Source organism: Rhinatrema bivittatum, chromosome 4, assembly GCF_901001135.1.
Source record: "Rhinatrema bivittatum chromosome 4, aRhiBiv1.1, whole genome shotgun sequence".
Classification (NCBI taxonomy): Eukaryota; Metazoa; Chordata; class Amphibia; order Gymnophiona; family Rhinatrematidae; genus Rhinatrema; species Rhinatrema bivittatum.
Window position 1 is genome coordinate 76,425,334 of NC_042618.1, and position 18,701 is coordinate 76,444,034.

Below are 18,701 nucleotides of genomic sequence, written 5' to 3' on the forward strand. Positions count from 1 at the left end.
AGCATCTGACACAATTATGGAAGCCTTTGTATTTTAGTGGATCTCCATTGTACCTTGGAGGTGGAGGCAGGTAGAGCCTGGGAGTGGCAAGCCACAAGAAGGGTGCTGAAGCTGAATCCGGAGCAGGCCGAGCTGCAATGTCTTGAAGATATCTGACCATGGTAATAAGATGTTCCTGCTTCTGCTGGAGCTGGTGTGTTAAGCCTGTGATAGCAGAGACAGGAGGCAAGTTCGCTCATGGCCTCAGCAAATTGTGAAAGGTAGCGGGTGTGTGAACTCTTGGTGCTGCGGTATAGTTGATGCACCCTCGAGGGCGAACTTACAAGGCCTACACCAGCAGCTGGCAAACAAACCCTAAAACGGGACAGTCTGGAGCTTCACCTTTACCAGCCGCCTCCCCACAGATTGAGACTTTGGGTTCTGGTCACTGACAGAACTTAGGCGGGTCCTTAGGGCGGTGGAGATAACAGAAGTCTAAGACCACACTGGGGACAGGGCAGGTAGCAGACTAACGGAATCAGAAACAAGCCAAGGTTGGGGCAGGCAGCTAGCAAGAGTGATCAGCTCCAGGCAATGGGTCAGGTCCAGGCTGCAGGCAATCATAGATAGGTCCAAGCAAGGGGTCAGATTCAGGCAGAAGGCAATCATCGTCAGGTCCAGGCAAGGGATCAGATCCAGGCAGCAGCAATTGTGATCAGGTCATGAAAGAGGTCAAGATACGAAGAGTCAGGCCAAGGGTAGATGAAGAAACACTGAAGATACTGGACAAGATGGAGAGGAGAAAGCGAGGCTGGACAAGATGGGCTGGATGAGCAAGACTGGAAGACAAGGCTGGACAACGCAAGTATGAACAAAAATGTTGGAGATGACAAGGCTGATCAAGGCAAAGTTGGACGAGGCACAGGAACACAGGAAACAGAAATGCTAGGCAACACGCACTGCAAAGCAGAAGATCTGTTGTGAGGCAGGCAATGCTGTGAGGACCTTGATTACATAGACCAGTTGGCCTGACGTCATCGGATGGCGCCACTAAGCGTTTCCCACCGTGGGGCCTTTATTATGCGTTTACATGCATGTGCGCACCTAAGGGAAGGCCGCAGCCTGGCAGCGTTAGCGGTGATCGGTAGTGTTCTGCTGCAATGGGAGGTCCTTAGCAGCATGGGTCAGCGATGGGAGTGAGTGTAGCGGCCCGTAGGGCCATCCTGCAAGGCACCAAATGTAACATACACATCTTGTCGCTGGATGTGATGTGCTGCTGATGTCAGGAGTTCATTATATAGAAAGGCACAACAAGGTAGCACGTCTTATTCATTGGAAGTTGTGTAAACATTATATAATCAACATACCAAACAAACATTGGGAGCTTGACCCTAATAAAAAAGAAGAGAACAAAAAAGTTGTGATTACCTAGGACATTCCTATTCCCAACAACAAGAAGACTGATGTGTGAAAACCAGATATTGTAGTGAAAAAGAAGAACACAAGAATGGCATTGCTGATAGAGGTTTCAGTACCCAGTGACTAGACTGTGCATTGTATGGAGAAAGCAAGATCTTTAAGTACCAAGAGATGTAAGAAACGTGGCAAGAAACGTGGCAGAAAGATACATAAATAGTCCCAATTATATTGGGTGCCACTGGCCTAATTAAGAAAAATTTCCAAAAATTACACCCTATGAACTCCAGAAGGAATTTCTCTTTGGCACAATGCAAGTACTAAGGACATTAGCAGTAAATTTCAGAGATTGTGATTATCCCCAACATGCCATGGCTTATGAATGACATTCATTCCTGTCAAGGATGCACAAAACAAGACCAATTGGAGAAATTGCCCCTAAGTGCAGCAAGTATGCAAAGCAATGGATCCCCCGAAAGCCCATATCTTCTGTTGCCTTTATCATATTTTTCCCACTGTCTGTTGCAAAGTCTGTTGCAAAGTCTTCCTGAAGACTCCTGCCTCTCTGGTCTAGCTGCTAATCCTCCAGCATCTTTCTTATGGCTGATAGAATATTACATGGAGGTATGAGGGTTATTCATCACCTATGTGTGTGCAGCATAGCCCACCTGCACCATGATGCTCGATCTTCCCTTGAGCTCCTGCCTGCCCCTGGCTCTGACAGGTCCCACCACTGTGCTATCAGGGAGAGTTAAGCATGCATAGTGTTTGTGCTGGTCCAGATATTGCATGCTACTCCCCTCTGCCTTAGCCAGCTGCATTTGCATGTGATTACAACACTGGTTGTAGATAACCCGCTTACTAAATGTAGTCCTGGAGGGTACTTTGTAATTGAGGACTAACATCTATTTAATGCTCACATTCTCCACTGTCTGCAAGGGCTGTTCATGAAGGACAATCATTTTCCCAATGCACCTTATTATTCCTTTTGATGCTGTCTGCTTCTTGCCCCAGAACAGTGATATGGAACACCACACCATTTCTTCTATGTTGGGTTGCCACTGCAGATGTATGGCAGGGAACTGCTGGCCTGCCAGCTGATTGCTGGAAGGGACTGTGGGATCAGCTTGGGGAAAAGTTTTCCCCTTTCCTCTGGCTTTTACTTTGAGTGGTAGAAGGGTCCCTAGGCTAGTACTGCAGCTCTCCCCTGATGCTAATGCAAGCAGGTGTTGCTCCTGCAGGTGATGCTGCATACCAGCATTTGTCAGATGCCCCACTTGCTTCCCTCAGCTGATGTCCTTACTATAACGAATATACTAAGCAAAATGTGGATACTCCTTCACTTTAAAATGCCTCCAGATCAGGGATGTCTTGAAAATCTCTTCCCTGTTTTCTCAGGGGCTGATGCTGGCACTGGAGTTTATTTTGAGGGTGGACCCTGAGGAAAAAGCCTAGGGGTATCTCTCATGCTCTCTACCTTCCTGGGGGTTGGTCTCAACACCATCAGTATCATCTATCTTCCCCATCACCTCACTGGAGGCTAAGATACTACTGTCTAAACCTCCCAAATCTTATTCAGCTACAAGCTCTTTAATTTATGATTCATGGAATCCCAGATAATATTTTTCCTTAGAATTAGTTTGTGAAAATAGTGTCTCCAATGCTTGAGAAGCAGTAACCATAAAGGAGCACACTGCTAGTTTTGGTTGTTGTACTTTTTGTTGTTGTGCCTGGCTTGGATAAATTTCTCACCTTTTCCATCTACTCTAAAAGAAGAGGGCAAGGAACAGGCAGTGGTGGCATATGCTCTCCAAACTTCAATTTCTTCTCACTTGAATTGGCTTCCATGCCTGTCATTCTGGGTTAAAATAGTCTTTTTACAGTTTAGAGACAGGACTGCCTTTTTTTTCTCTCTATTGCTACTGCTGGGATTGCTCTGCAGCATTCCCTTCACTGTTCTTTCTTCTCACAGTGTAATAAAGGAATTTGAAGTTCCTATTGGGGATTTTGATATCACAAAGAAATTTTATTTGATACTGTACCACCATCCACAATACCACTCTAATGTATGCAAAAATGCCTGTCACTGTCTCTCATACAATATATATAGTATATGTGTGTGCACTGCTGACTGACTCCTTTTCCACACACAAAAAATCTATAAACATCAATATAACCAAGACTGCAGCCAGCTTAAGCCTGGCAAGGTTCTTCAATGTCTCTGGTGAAACCTCACTGCACTATACTATATCTGTCAGACACTCAGACAGAGAGTGAGACAAAAAATTTCTAGCACTGCTTCAATATCGATTCTACTCCAAGCCTCCCCCAGTGAACAGAGAAAGCAAGTACTGCAGTGCCTCTGTCTCTCTCTTTCAGTAAGTGAGACCTGCAGAGAAAATCAGAAACAGCTCTTACTAGTGCCAAAAGCCAACTTTTAAAAAACATTTTTAAACTCTGAGAGAGCTTCTCAAAAATAGATCCATCTCTATCAACTTCTATAAAGGAAATAATTTTTTGCATATACTCAGACTATTCAGTGAAAGGATGTCAGCATCACTTGATCCAAATGGCAGCTATAGGCTAGTTAAAAAGATGATTCACCTTGATTTGTTCACCATCTGGTCTCTATGCCAACTTGTCCTGCCTTTGATCCTAGGAAGCTGTGCTGGCACACAGGCAAATGTTGGTTAATATAGTTACCAGTTTTGTTTGCTCAGCAGTACACAGCCATAGATTTGAATGGGAAACATAATGAATAAGATGATAATTTTCTTTCAAATTCATGAAGCCACTCCATTCATTTCAGGGGTCCACAAATGAAATGAAAATGGACTCATTTGTTGCATTTTGCCCATTCATTTGAAACAAATGAACATCTCTAGTGCTTGTAGATTTTCATGTGCAACTGTAACAAAAAATAGATTTAATTTGCAAGGTAAATGTGTATGTTTTACAAATTACTGAGTAATACTACGGTTTACTAGCAGTGCATAGAAAAAATGTTTCATTTTAAAGTGAATTTTAAAAGCCCAGCTTGTGCCAAAACTGGGAGATATGTAAATATGTTGAACAAGAGTGCGCTGAGCAGATTTAAAAGCCACCCAAATACGTGCTATGTGCACAAATAAAAAGTTCAAAAAAGGGGTGGGGCATGAATGTGGTCCAGGCAGGGTCCAGGCGTTCTTAAATTTCAACCTGAAATTAGCACATAAAGACTTACGTGCACAATCGTGCACTGGGGACCCCTGCTGCATAACTTTACTTCTGCTAAGGAAGACATATAAGTAATAAAATAAAGATAAATAGGCAGATCGGCAGGCTTTTAAGGGTCAGGGCTAGCAGGGGAAAAGGGAGGTAATTAAACTAGTGGGGTTTAGAAGTCCTATTCCTTACCTGGGCAAACTGGGAATGAACTGGGATGACCGTTAATGGCATTGGTGTGCGTATCTTTTACAATCCCCCACTTACACGGTAGAAGCTGCATTTGCGCGCATAGGTGCGTGGCCACTTAAAATTGCGCACACGTGCACGCGGTCAGGCTATTTTATAACATGCGCGTATATACACGAGTGTGTTATAAAATGGCTGCGTCCCTGGGTGTGGGCCGATGAACGCACACACATGTGCACCCACGCACTTGTTTAAAAGTTACTGCCCCTGTGTTTTGTTTTCCATTTATTTTATTATTTCATTTCATTCTCTTTCCATCTTTTAGCATGCACCAAATGCTTTTAGTGTGCTCTAAATGCTTTACCACACACTAAGAGATGTAAATGGAAAGTTTTCTGGGTTTTGTGTCATTTCAGATGGGAAACAAAATGAAACAAATAATGTCATTGGTATCTCCCTGTCATTTTTAAATGACAGCACACCTCTGCTATTTACAAGTGCTTAAACTATAAGTAAAAGAGAAAAGAGCTGTGAAAACTAAGCTTTGTTCCTCTAGTACATTACCAACTGTATTATCCCATAGCTTCCAAAGTGCATTTTTCATGCTACAATGGGATTTATTGCTTTAGCTCTGTCTAATTACAAGTACTTCCAGTCACCAATCCATGCTTTCTGTTTTTAGAAAGGTCCATATTGAGAGAGCCAGGGAGCACTAAAGTTTTCCGGGTAACAGCACTCAGATATCCAGCGGAACAAAACCAGATACATGTTTCACTGAATATACCTGGTTAACGTTAAAGCTATCCAGATTTAGTTATCTGGAGAACATTAGGACGGTCCTCTGGCATGACCACCCTTACCCAGATAATTTTATCTGGAGAGCCCTGAATATCAGTGTTAATCAGCTAAAGTTAAGCCCTGTCCTGGAATACTCTGCCACTGCCTCTTTTTTAATCCAGCTAAATTATATGTGCATAATGAGATACCCACATAAAATCTAAATGGTAACTGGGGGGAAATTTTTGAAACCAAAGATTTGTCCAGATAACTCTCCTAGTTAATCAGTCGAAACCTTTGCATACGAATCTCACAGTTTTCAACATTATAAAAAAGGGGAATAACATGTTTTGTCAGTATGACCACTTTCCTATCCTAGCCTTCCTTTTAAATCTGACTGTGTCTTCTGGGCTGGTCTCTTCTGTGGTTTATATTTTCATTTTTTGATTACATAGGAGAAGATAAAATATTGAACTGAGATTCTAGGACTGATATTTACAGAGAAAATTAATGAATTACTGGTCAAGTTTCTAAAATCTGTTGCTGTGAATTTACAGGCTTTTGGCTACAAAAGCCTTCCAAAAGAGCCACAATCAATAAGCCAAAATATCAGTGCTGAAAATATTTCAACACTGGGTCAGCCCATCCTTAGACCCAACCTCACCTTATCCTCAGTGGAGAGTACCAGCAGCCATGGATAAGGAGTGGAGCTTCTGAAAACAGTTTGCCTTGCACAGCACAAATACGGTAGGGTGCCAAAGCTGAAAGATCACCTGAAGTGCCTGGCAACCATATGCTGCTAAGGACAGTATTGAAAGACAACGTTCCAAAAAGGAGAGAAAGTTCACTTCATTTAACATCTTTTTATTATGTATAGGTCCTGCCACATGGGAAGATTACCAAAGATCTGAGCCTCTGAAGATGAACAACTTGACTGAGACAATACTGTCCTTAGAGGGTAATTTCTGAATGCATTTCCTCAGGTAAAACTATACTTTATTTATTTATTTATTTATTTATTTAAGGCTTTTATATACCGACTTTCTTGATACAGATCAAATCAACTCGGTTTACATCGAACTAAGCAGAACTATAACCAACAATTCAACAAGAGTCATTTAGAAGGAGCATAAAAGTTACATTATAACAGGGTTGCCTTAACAGGGAGGAGGAAAAAAAGAGGGGGAGAACAAAAGATAAATAATTTTATACAATAAGTTACTATATACAATGGAGTATGATAAAATGTGAGCAAGCTTAGCGTTTTGAGTATTTACATAAGAGATATGATGGTTCTTATGGTTTTTATGCATGGAAATGGCTTGTTATAAAATTTCCTACTTTCTATACAGGTATATTTCTGCAGGTTTGTCATGCATGCTTGTAAGTTTACCCAGACTCAGCAGAGGCATTCCCAGGGCAGGGTTGGAGAGGTATTTGCACTTACATGCATAATTTTCCATTTTCAAAAGTATGCATCTAATTTTTTTTGAAAAATGTTTGCACCCTAACCAGCAGGTATAATTGTGAGTGGGTAGTTTCTCCATAATCCCTATGGCAAAAGTTTGCATGAATATTGGTAGAAATCAACGCTCTCTCATAGATATTTTTGTACCTTGCATCTTGTAAATCAAGGAATGTGGTCAGCTTTTATTGAACAATGCAACAGGGCCACAAAGCATGAGTTGGTGGCAGCAGGCCTGTATGTGGGTTGGAATCTGCCATAGCCTATGGGAATGGGTATCAGAAGGCTGGGAAGGAAGGGATGGGGAATAAAATACATGAGACAAACTGGAAAAAAAAAATACAAGACTGAAACCTGTAACTCAAGAATTTCCTCATTGTTAATTTCCCAGAAATTGTGTGATAATATATTTGAAACTGTTAGCTTTGCAGTGGTCAGAAAATCTTCCCAGGCTTTTTCGTGCAGAAGAAAATAGTGCTTTGCCTTTACCTGTTTGTACTTAGCTACTATATATTTTAAACACCTCAAGGCTCTTCAGCATACACTGACTAAATCATGCTCATTAATAATGCAGCTGACAGTAATTTAAGCCTCAGCTATCTCCAAAAACAAAATATCCCACGCCAAGGGCCTTCATTTCCTTCACATATTACAAATGTCTGTATCAACAAAATTGTTCCCCCGGCGCCTTACAGCTTTCTGTTAATATTAAGAAAGGCTAGAAAGGAACAGATTTTCTTTTCTTTTCTTTTTTTTTTTTTTACCAATTTTATGCAAATTAGGATATTAAAATAGCTCAAAATGACAGGCTATTCTTTGTGGTTCTGACTAATGGAGCATCTGATGCTAGTCACTTTTAGTAGGTTAATTTACTGTACAGTTTGTGCATACTGATCCTTTGCTAGCTTTGCATTAATAATTTGACTTTCCATAAATGGTTTTCTTATTAGCCTTTCCAAAATCATATGATAGTGTGGGTTTATTTCGCTCTAAAATGGTAAAAATGTGTTTCCTTTATGTTTTCAGTAACAGCATACAAATCAGTGTAATTCCCATTGCATGTCACATATTAAAGTTCTCAATCAATAAACCAGAAACCTCGCAATGAATTTAAACAGACGCTTCTATCTATTATGTTTGATCATCATGATAGGCATCCTCGTACGGTTCTCTGACCTTAATACTCTGCCTTATATTTAATCATCGGTCAATGATGATGATAATATCTTTATAAAATATTTTTTTGTATATGCTTTTCATCCAAATACCAAATTCTCAGTGTGATCAAAACTTAAAAACTTAGCTTAAGATTGACATATTAAAGTTCTACCACTGCTGAGAGAAACGAGTGACTAAGCGTGCAAAACGCCTATCTCATGCACAGTAATAAAGGCGCTCTCATTATTGTACACTGCAAAAATAACAGCGTATGCAGTATAATTCAATACAGGAGCATTCATCTGGTATTTCAGCATTCTGCTTCCACTGGGAAATCCCTCAAGCTACATGCTCATGAGTTATGGCTGCAACTAAAGCCCCCAAAATGGCAATGAGCTTTCAGGGGAATCATGTATTCCACCGCATGGAAAATAAATGATCTGTTTTGTTGCTGCACTTTGGAAATAAAATAATACAGGAAATGATGGCAGATAACAACCAAAACATGGCCCAGCCAGTCTGCCCAGTTGTGATTCGTCCTCTTTGGGTAGGTGAAGCATATACAATTCCCAAATGCAACCCAACAACAGCTCTGCCCTTGAGTCTTCCACTCGGTCCCTCAACCCTCCTCTCATACCTGTCCCAAGTACGGCCAAGTCTATGGGTCGTTACTGCCGCTGCATGCAGGCTCACCCCCTGGCTCTTTTGGAGCTCTGGTGAACTTACACCACTGCGGTTTTGCGTGGTAACTCTGGGCAGGCTATCCCAGTGTATGCCATTTTCATCCTCTTGCCACTAAGGATCCTCTGAGCTCAGCTCAGACAGTTTTGTGAATTCTGCCACCATTTTTTGCATCCTCCAACTCCTCAGGAAGGGCATTGTTTTCTCTTTTTGTTGTTGCTGACAGGTCAGCTCTAGGTCCAGGGCTTTGAAATTTCATTCGACTTTCTTCTGCAGCAGTCATTAGTCTGAACATTCACCTATGCACAACTCCATGAAAATAAGTAGAAACCCCTCCAGAAACTTTTAAACAAAAAGCATTTGCTACTCTTCATTTCTCCCTGCAAGATTAGCATCTGTGCTCAGTCAGAATGTGGAATGTGATGCTTTTAAAAGCAGAGAGCACCAAGACCACGCATCTTTTTATGGTAAACCACTGATTTATGGGCCCAATGCTCAGTTAGCATTTCAGATGCAGTCCACCTCACGTTAAATACACTTGCTTGACTGTGTGTGAATTTCAACTGGAATGTGTCTCAAGCTAACTAGTGGGAGATTTAAAGTTGGGCTGTGCTGTAAAAATTCTGCTGTCGTATTACTATACCACTTGGTACTGGGAGCTGGGATGGAGCCTATCAGGGTCATTTTAACAGAAACAAAAGAATTATTTCTGACCATATGATTGGTTGCTGAGTTGATAACTACTGGCATATTTTTTAATAGTTTTCCTTGAAGTATTTTGGTTTGTGCTTTTTGTAGATGTTTTCTCTTATTTTGTGAGGGGAAAACAGTATTCTACAGCTATATTATATTCTGAATGAAAAATACATAAATCTATTGACAAAGACAAGGATATAAATTGATTACAAAAATTTCAGACAAGCTGTCAAAAACGCAAACCTGAGCTGCATGTGCATCAAAAGAAATGTTCCAAAGAAGACAAAAAGGCAGAATTTGAAATTGGTTTTAACTGCATTTACATGCACGCTAGTTCTGTGCAAAGACGGACCACTGACAAGGTTTGTGCAGCTCAGAATTATACAGTAGAGGACTACGTAAACAAAGGTTCCCAGATTGTAATTCCAGGCCCCCTAGCAGTCCTCCCTCCGTTATGTGGGGGAGCCATGTTAGCCCAGGAGAAGAAGCACAGTGCTGCCGCCGCCGCTGCCGATAGGTATCTGTTGGGCCAGCTCCGAGTGAAAATGAAAAGGGTCCTGGAAACTTTGCAGATGCTGAGGGGATCTTTGGCAGAAAAAATGCTTGGGGGAACCACTGACCAAAACAAGCGCAATTCTGACCAAGGGGAAATTCAAAGAGACCTTTATCTAGTTTCCAGTGTTCTGAGAGACAGCCAGGACAATAAACAAACTAAACACTCAGCAGGCCTCACAGACTCACACCAGATAAATCAGTTCCTTTTTGGAACAATGTGGCAAGAGTAAACACTTCTACCTTTTGTGCCTCTGCAGGCAGCTTTGGATGGAAGCAGAGACAAATGATTAGGCTATTGCTGCATGAAGCACCTGATTTATTTTGTGTATGCTTTATATTTATGTCTATTTATATACTCCTTTCCTGGTCATCCAATCATTCAAAGTGGTGAAAAACAATCAAAATGCATTAGACAAACCAAAAACAAAAAATTTAAAAACATAAACAGTCATATATATCTATAGGCAACCTAAAAAAATAAGGTCAGGGACAAAGTCACTAGCCTTCCATAAAATAACCAATCAAAAAAGACCATCTCTGGTCATGATCAATTTCCTCTTTTGCTCAGGTTTGCCTCACACCTCTGGATCTTTAATCTCTGAAGGCCTCCCCCTGCCCCCTCACCCATTCTTCAATCTTGGGGGGGCCCCACTGTGATTGATTCACCCTGCAAGGGTCAAGCCCTGGGCTCAGAGGAATATGAACAGCTCTTCTGTGTCTCCTTCCCATAGACCAGGGGTCAGGAACCTATGGCTCGGGAGCCAGATATGGCTCTTTTGATGGCTGCATCTGGCTCGCAGACAAATCTTTAATAAAAAAGTAAAAATCTAACAAAATCCCCCACCCTCCTGACGCCCCCCAAGACCTCCAAAATTAATTTACTACAACCCTCACCCTCCTGATTCCCCCAAGACCTGCCAAAAGTCCCTGGTGGTCCAGTGGGGGTCCAGGAGCGGTCCGGGAGCGATCTCCTGGAGTTGTCGGCTGTCGGCTGCCAGTAGTCAAAATGGCGCCGACGGCCCTTTGCCCTCACTATGTCACTGGGCTGGTCGACCCCAGTGACATAGTGAGGGCAAAGGGCCGTCGGCGCCATTTTGACTACTGGCAGCCGACAGCCCAAGCCAGGAAATCACTCCCGGACCCCTGCTGGACCACCAGGGACTTTTGGCAGGTCTTGGGGGGGGGGGGGGTCAGGAGGGTGGGGGTTGTAGTAAATTAATTTTGCAGGTCTTGGGGGGCATCAAGAGGGTGGGGGGTTGTAGTAAATTAATTTTGGAGGTCTTGGGGGGCATCAGGAGGGTGGGGGGGGTGTTTTGTTAGATTTTTACTTTTTTATTAAAGATTTGTCTGCGAGCCCCGGACCCCCGCTGGATCACCAGGGACTTTTGGCAGGTCTTGGGGGGGAGGGGGGGTTAGGAGGATGGGGGGTTGTAGTAAATTAATTTGGCAGGTCTTGGGGCGTCAGGAGAGTAGGGGGTTATAGTAAATTAATTTGGTAGGTCTTGGGGGAGTCAGGAGGATGGGGGGTTGTAGTTAGTATGGCTCTCATGGAATTACCATGGCTCTCATGGCTCTCATGGAATTACCAATCGGAGAGCGCATATCTCTCCTATTCTAAAAGATCTTCACTGGCTCCCAGTACACTTCAGGATTCTCCATAAATCACTCACAATTATCCACAAATACATTCACCATCAGACCCCTCTTGATCTGCTACACCCTCTCAAACTGCACTCGACGGCCAGACCTTTAAGGGATGCCTACAAGGGATCCTTACATGTTCCTTCTATCAAAGTTATGCACCACTCAAACATCAGAGACCGGACATTCTCTGTCACAGGTCCCTCCATCTGGAACACCATACCTTCGGACCTCAGGCAAGAAACTTGTCTACTAACTTTTAAAAAGAAACTAAAGACATGGCTGTTCTGCCGAGCCCTCCCCGCCTCTTGTCCAACAGCCTGACTTGAATTATGCCAGCAATTATGTAAATAAATAACGGTCCAGTAATTATGTAAGGAAATAAACGCTAAATCATGTTACAAGTTACCACGAGGACGGCTCCTTGCCCCTCACATATTCTCTTGTATATTGCACTTTATCTTCGTTCCCCCTTTCTTTTTCCTACTCCCAGTTAAGGCACCCTTGTTATAATGTAACTTTATTCTCCTTCAAATTGTTTCTTGTTGTTTGGTTGGTTATAGTTACTGCCTAGTTCGATGTAAACCGAGTTGATTTGATTTGTATCAAGAAAGTCGGTATATAAAAGCCTTAAATAAAAAAAATAAATAAAATTACATTTTAAAATATGTGGCGTTCATGGCTCTCTCAGCCAAAAAGGTTCCCGACCCCTGCCATAGACACTACTCTCAACTGCTGTCTACCCTCTTCTGGACAGGAGCTTGAAGATAACCACATTGGAACAGTGGAACTCCGAGGATGGAAGCTCTGGAGAGAGATACTCCGAAGATGGTGTGAATCCGAAGGACTCTGGAGGGTGTTGATCCGAAGGCTGTTGATCTGAAGGCACTGAAGGAATGAAGCAGCGCCTTTTTATAGGGCAGGAGCAGGAAGAGCCCTGAAGATGTCATCTGGGAGGGCTGAAGAGGAACTTCCTGTGCTGTCCCTTTAAATAGGAAGAAGAGCCGTGCGGCCAGCCCCTAGAGGGAGCCCTGGAGCACAGGGAGTGGAACCATGGCCTGCAGCGATGCTGGAAGCAAGGAGGAAGGCCGGAGATTGTGTTGGTGGCTCTCTGCGGCGGCATCCTAGGCCGCGAAGAAAGGAGATTCCTGGGCGAGGGGAGTTCCCTCGAGCAGCATCGGCGGCACGACCTAGCCACGCAGGAGGGAGGAGATGCAGCTGGCGGCTTACACAGCCGTGAAGAGGAGGGCAGCACGGTTTGGCAGCAGTCCGGGCCGCGACAAAAGGTGAGGCCCTGTCCGCGGAGCAGCCGCGGGCAGGGGCATAACAGCAGCATGGTGAGTAATGTATATAAGATATGTAGTGTTAGTGTATCTACTTGGCAAATAGTGTGGGCATACCCTGTCCTTCTACTATCATGATGTAGGTCACAAGTGCCTACAGAGAAGAGCATGATTCACCCCTTGATTCCAGAGCATCTAGTCTGGAGTGTAGGGCATTGCACTCAAAGATAGGTGTTTGCTGTATGTGCCATGGTATTATAGTTGGGTTGATGGTCTGTACATAGAGGTTATAGCTCTTAGTAGGAGAGTAGTACATGGGAGAATTTTTGTATTTTCCATATTTGTATGTTAACATGACCTAGTGCTGTCTACTGTTCTCTCATCTTCAGACCCAAATAAATGGAATCTTCTTTGCCAGATTTCGTATTCAACCATATTCAACTTAAAACCTGGCTCTTTAGCCAAGCTTTTCCAGGACCATGATCATCATTTTTTCCCCTCCAACCAGCAAGAACATATCTTCTTCACAAACCCCCATTTTCCATACCACTACCTACTTCGGTATCTAATCTCTTGCTGCAGGACACTTGAGACTTTCTCACTTATACGTTATAATTTTTATGCTCAATAAGACCTGTCAACTTAATTGTTTAAGTCTTTTTTTTTTCTCCTTTATCTTTTGGTCATCAATGTTACAACGTTATTGTTAAATTTTGAACTTATGTACACTGTTCCAAGTTTCATAACCTTGTTCTATGTAATGCCTTTTGGCAATTTTCATGTTCTGTTTCAATGTAAACCGATGTGATCTTTATTTCATATAGGAACACCGGTATATAAAAATCTAAAAATAAATAAATAAATAAATATGACTTAAATGTGATAGAGGAGCTTGCAGAGCACCAAATCTAGAGCCATTAAGTAAGCCTTTTCAAGAATGTGTGCAGAGAACTCGTTACCTCACCATCTAGGCAGGCAGAGTAAAAGTGTGTTGTAACAGAAATGAGATGTTTGGAAGCGGTACATCATTGATATTTTCACGAGAGTATCAGGAGATGCAGAAAGAGGAGCTGAGGACCTGAATTGATTGTGAACATTGACATTCTTTAGACACATACATACCTATGATGTGAAACATCAACATGTACCATGTTTACTGTTGCAGGGAGCCAATATAAGACCCAGGCAGGGCTAAGTGGTCTGCAAAGGCCATGGCGCTGCATAAAGCAACTGCTCGATACTTTGGAGGAGGAGGAGGATGCAGCAGAGCTACACCAAGGGTGGCCCTTGGTGTAGCTCTGCTGCATCCTCCTCCTCCTCCAAAGTAGGAGGAAGAGCAGCCACAACCCTGTGGCAAGCCTGAGCAAGAGCTGGAGGATGTGATGCAGGAGGAGCCAGTGAGGGAAGAGCAGCAAGCTGGCATTGATACTTTGGAGGTAGAGGAGGGTGCAGAACCCCATAGGTGGAGACTAGACCTGAAGAGTGCCTCCTGATAGAGCTGAATGCTTGAATGCTGGTGGAGAACTCCACAGCCTGCAGGAGGTGATTAAGCAAGTAGGACAGTGGCTAAGGGAGGAGCTAAGGGGTTTGCACCAGGAAAAGGCGTACCAGACCGTAGTATGAAACATAAGAACATAATGTTCTTATGGAGGGAGCTGCTCTCAAGATTTCCCGCTTGGCAGCCCCAGCCAATACCAGCATCATCAATGGTCCATAACCAACTTGCCACACCCTCCTGCAGCCACCTGCATGAAGAGCCTGGTCCTTCGCCCTCTGATGGACCATCGTTAAGGAGGAGTGCAAGACACAGATTGTCCAGTGCTTTCGCCGCCCCCATAGTCCAAGAAAGAGAAATCATGGATGAAAGACACATTAACTTTATTATGTACAGCACTTTATTTTTTTTCACTTCACACCTGATTAAATTCACATTCATCTACAAAAATATCTTTGTATCAGAGTGATCCTTTCCACTATAGCTTGTCTTTGACTGTGGCAATGTATCACTTTCAATTGCTCCTAACTGAGTTCTTGTTCCTCCTCCTCTCATTTAGTCTCTCTGGAGGAGGCATGCGTCTAGTTTTGGCCAAGATATGCAGTATACAGCAGGCTAGGAATATCTGACAGACTTTAGGTGGGTTGTAAAGGAGGAATCCCCTGATTTGTCCAGACAGTGGAAGCCTGTTTTGAGCAAGCCAAAGGTTCTCTTGATGACTGCTCTGGTCATCCATTGGGCCCTGTTGTATTGCACCTCTGCTGCACTCTGTGGGGTGGCCATAGGGATCATGAGCCAAGTTTTGAGGGGATAGCCTAGGATTTATGGTTAGACTGGACATTATGGGATTAGGCTGGGTCAGAACTCTCCTCCAGGACAGGCAGCCCATGTAGAGATGTAGGACACCCACAGAGGAGGCTGGTTGTGATATGGTGTTAGCAATGAATTGTTTCTTACCTAGTAGCCAGCACCCCATGATGGAAGTGGTCATAAATTCCTAACTGCAAGAGGATGTAGGCATCATGAGTGGATCACTGAAACTTGGGAACAAAGTCCAGGATGAGTCCCTTAGTATCACAGATCACCTACATATTGAGGGAGTGGAATCCCTTGTAGTTGCGGTAGGCAGCCTCATCTCCCCCTGGTGCCCTTATAACGATGTGTATGCAATCGACTGCCCCCAAGACAGAGGGAAATAATGTCACCTGATAGAAATCCTGCATGATTTGTTTTTGGTGCTGTCTGCCGGAGGGAAGGAAATATACTGGTGTGTTCTCCTTAGCAAGGTGGCAAGCACTTGATCAATGCACATGGAGGTGGCAGACTGACTTATGCCAGCCATGACCCCAAGAGGAGTTTGGAAGATGCTGGTAGCAAAAAATGTTAGGGCAGTGGTAATCTTGAGATGTGCTGACAAGGCATGGCCCCTCTAGCTGATGGGTTATAGGTCTTCCTGTAACTGCTGGCATAGGTACTGTATAGTTTCCTTATTAAACCTGAACCTACGCATGACTTCCTCCTCTGACAGACCTAAAAAATTAGTTCGTGTCCCGTAGACTCTGTGTGCGGGATACCTTCTTCTCCTCCTCCTCCTCTCATCTCTCTCTCCTGCGCCTTAAAGTCATGAGTACACATACAGTGATTATAGTCATTTGGCTACAAAAGTGTGTCTTCGTGTCTCAAAGACATCAATATGTCACTGCTGCTCCCTTTCTAACCCACCACCAATGGGTCACAGTCCGCACTGGAGGTTCTACACCCACCTCCCACTGGTAGTTCCTGCATGTGGTTCCTGATTCCTGTCTGCGATTCCTGCCACTTCCAGCCTTGGCTGCCTCATCTAGCCTTGCCTTGTTTTTCTCATCCAGCCTTGCCTTGTCTTCTTCGTCCAGCCTTGCCTGTTCTGCCCATCTTATCCAGTGTCTTCCGTGTGTCTCCATCCAGTCTCCATCCAGTGTCTTCTGTGTGTCTCCAGATCTTGACCTCTTACTTGGACCTGACCATGATTGCTTGCCGCCTGGACCTGACCTTTTGGCTGGACCCGACCATGATTGCTTGCCACCTGGATTTGACCTCTTGGCTGGATCTGACAATGATTGCTTTCAGCTTGAAACTGACCCCTTGCCTGGACCTGACCACTTGCCTTTGGACATTAGTTATCTTCATCACCCTAGGGACCTGTCTAAGTCCTGCTGGTCACCAGAACCCAAGGGCTCAACATGCGGGGGAGGTGGCTGGTGAAGGTGAAGCTCCAGACTGTCCTGCTACGGGGCTCATCTTCCAGTTACCAGCATAGGCCTCATGGCTTCGCTTTTGAGGCTGGGTCAACTACACTGCAGCCAGGGGTGGTTCTATAATGAGGCAGCTGCTTTAGGCAGCAGAATTTTGAAACTGCAAAAAGTGCCCCTTCAAAATTCTGCCCAGCCCCTGCCTCACCTTGCCTCCGCCCCCTCGCACCACCCTCCCGACCCCCCCAAGGCTCACGAAAACCCCTGGGGCACCAAATCGGCGCCGGTCATTCATTGCCCCTACCATGTGATAGGCACCGGCCAATGGCACTAATAGCCCCTGTCACATGGTAGGGGCTAAAGGCCACCAACGCCATTTTGGTTAGTGGCAGCCGACAGCCCAGGAGTGGTAGATCACTCCTGGGCCCCCCGCTGGACCACCAGGGGTTTCGTGAGTCTTGGAAGGGTTATTTTATTTACATTTGGGGGGGGGGGCAGTGCAGGGGGTGGGGGGGGGGGGGGAGGCAGCGGCATGTGGTCCCTGCCTATGGTGTCACATTGCCTTCAGCCTCCTCTGGCCACAGCACAAAGGACTCACTCCCCACTATCCTTCACAATTAAACCTCTTCTCTGTTTCTAATTATCATTGAAAGAGTGTTGGATGGTAAAACAGCTTCTTGAGAGGTTTTTTTGACTTTTAGTGTTTTGCAGTTTCCAGTCCTATACACTTCCTGTAATTCTTTTTGGGTCAATAGAAGCAGAATGAGAGTGGATGAGTCCCTGCTTTCCTTGCTGCACTGTACCTTTGGGGGAATATTAAGCTCACAGTACTGTTAGGTCTTTCCTACTTGTAAAGCTCAGCTCTTCTGTTTTCTTTTCCTCTCTTTCTGCCTTGTCTAGATCTAGAGGCTGCTAGTGTTGGGTTAAACCTGAAATTCTGTGCCGATAGTGGTGGGGCAGGTTCATTACTTTATTGAATATATACAATATTTTGTACATCAGATGTTAGTATCAGATAGTAAGCTATGTTCACAAACTTAAACAATCTTCAGTTTTAACTGGTCCACTACTGATTCTGGAGTTAGCTGGTGGGTTCAGTAATTATGTAAAATACATGATCTGAATTACTTGTCCTATATTTGGGCTATCCCTGATGATGATTAAATAAAAAAGAGGTCAAGTCTGCCTAATATAAGAGGGTGAAGGAACAGTGTGTAGAATTAAAAAAACATTTTGAGGAAGACTGTTTATGTTTTCTAAAGTCTGTCTTGCATTATGCAGATTTCTGGCTCACCCCAACAAAACCCCTCAAATAATTTGTAGTTTCATAAGAGACAATAAATAGCAGAAAGCTACCAGCTACAGAAATAGTTTGAATTCATTTTCACACTCAGATTATGATATGTAGGCTTTGGTTTCCATGGTTACACGATGTGGATGAGACTAGTACATTTTTGGACAGCTAAGGTTTGCAGCATGAGGACAGCTTATCCATTTTAAAATTCAAGTCATTAATGAATAGTGTTCTGCAGGATGCTGTTACATATGAAGCTGAAATACACAGCTTCAGGAGAATATTGCATTGTTTAGTTTCAGTGGTCTCTAGCATCTTCCAAGAGCAGTAATTTGTCTATTATCCTTGTGGAAAAGCCTGAATGATGTGATAAATTGGTAATAGCTTTATTATGGTTTTATTGACATATAACCTGCTATTGTGTGCAGGTAAACACAAACACATTAATACAGCAGATGTCAGGTACAATAAGTAAGGAAGCACCCTTCTCTTGATAACTTAGATATACATTAAATTTGAGGATGAGAGCTGCACAAATGGTGAGGCGGTAGATCAGAGCGCTGTGGGTTTTGAAAGGACTAATGGAATGCCTCTCTGAAGTAGTGCATCTTTAGCTTGGACTTAAAAATAAGACACCCCC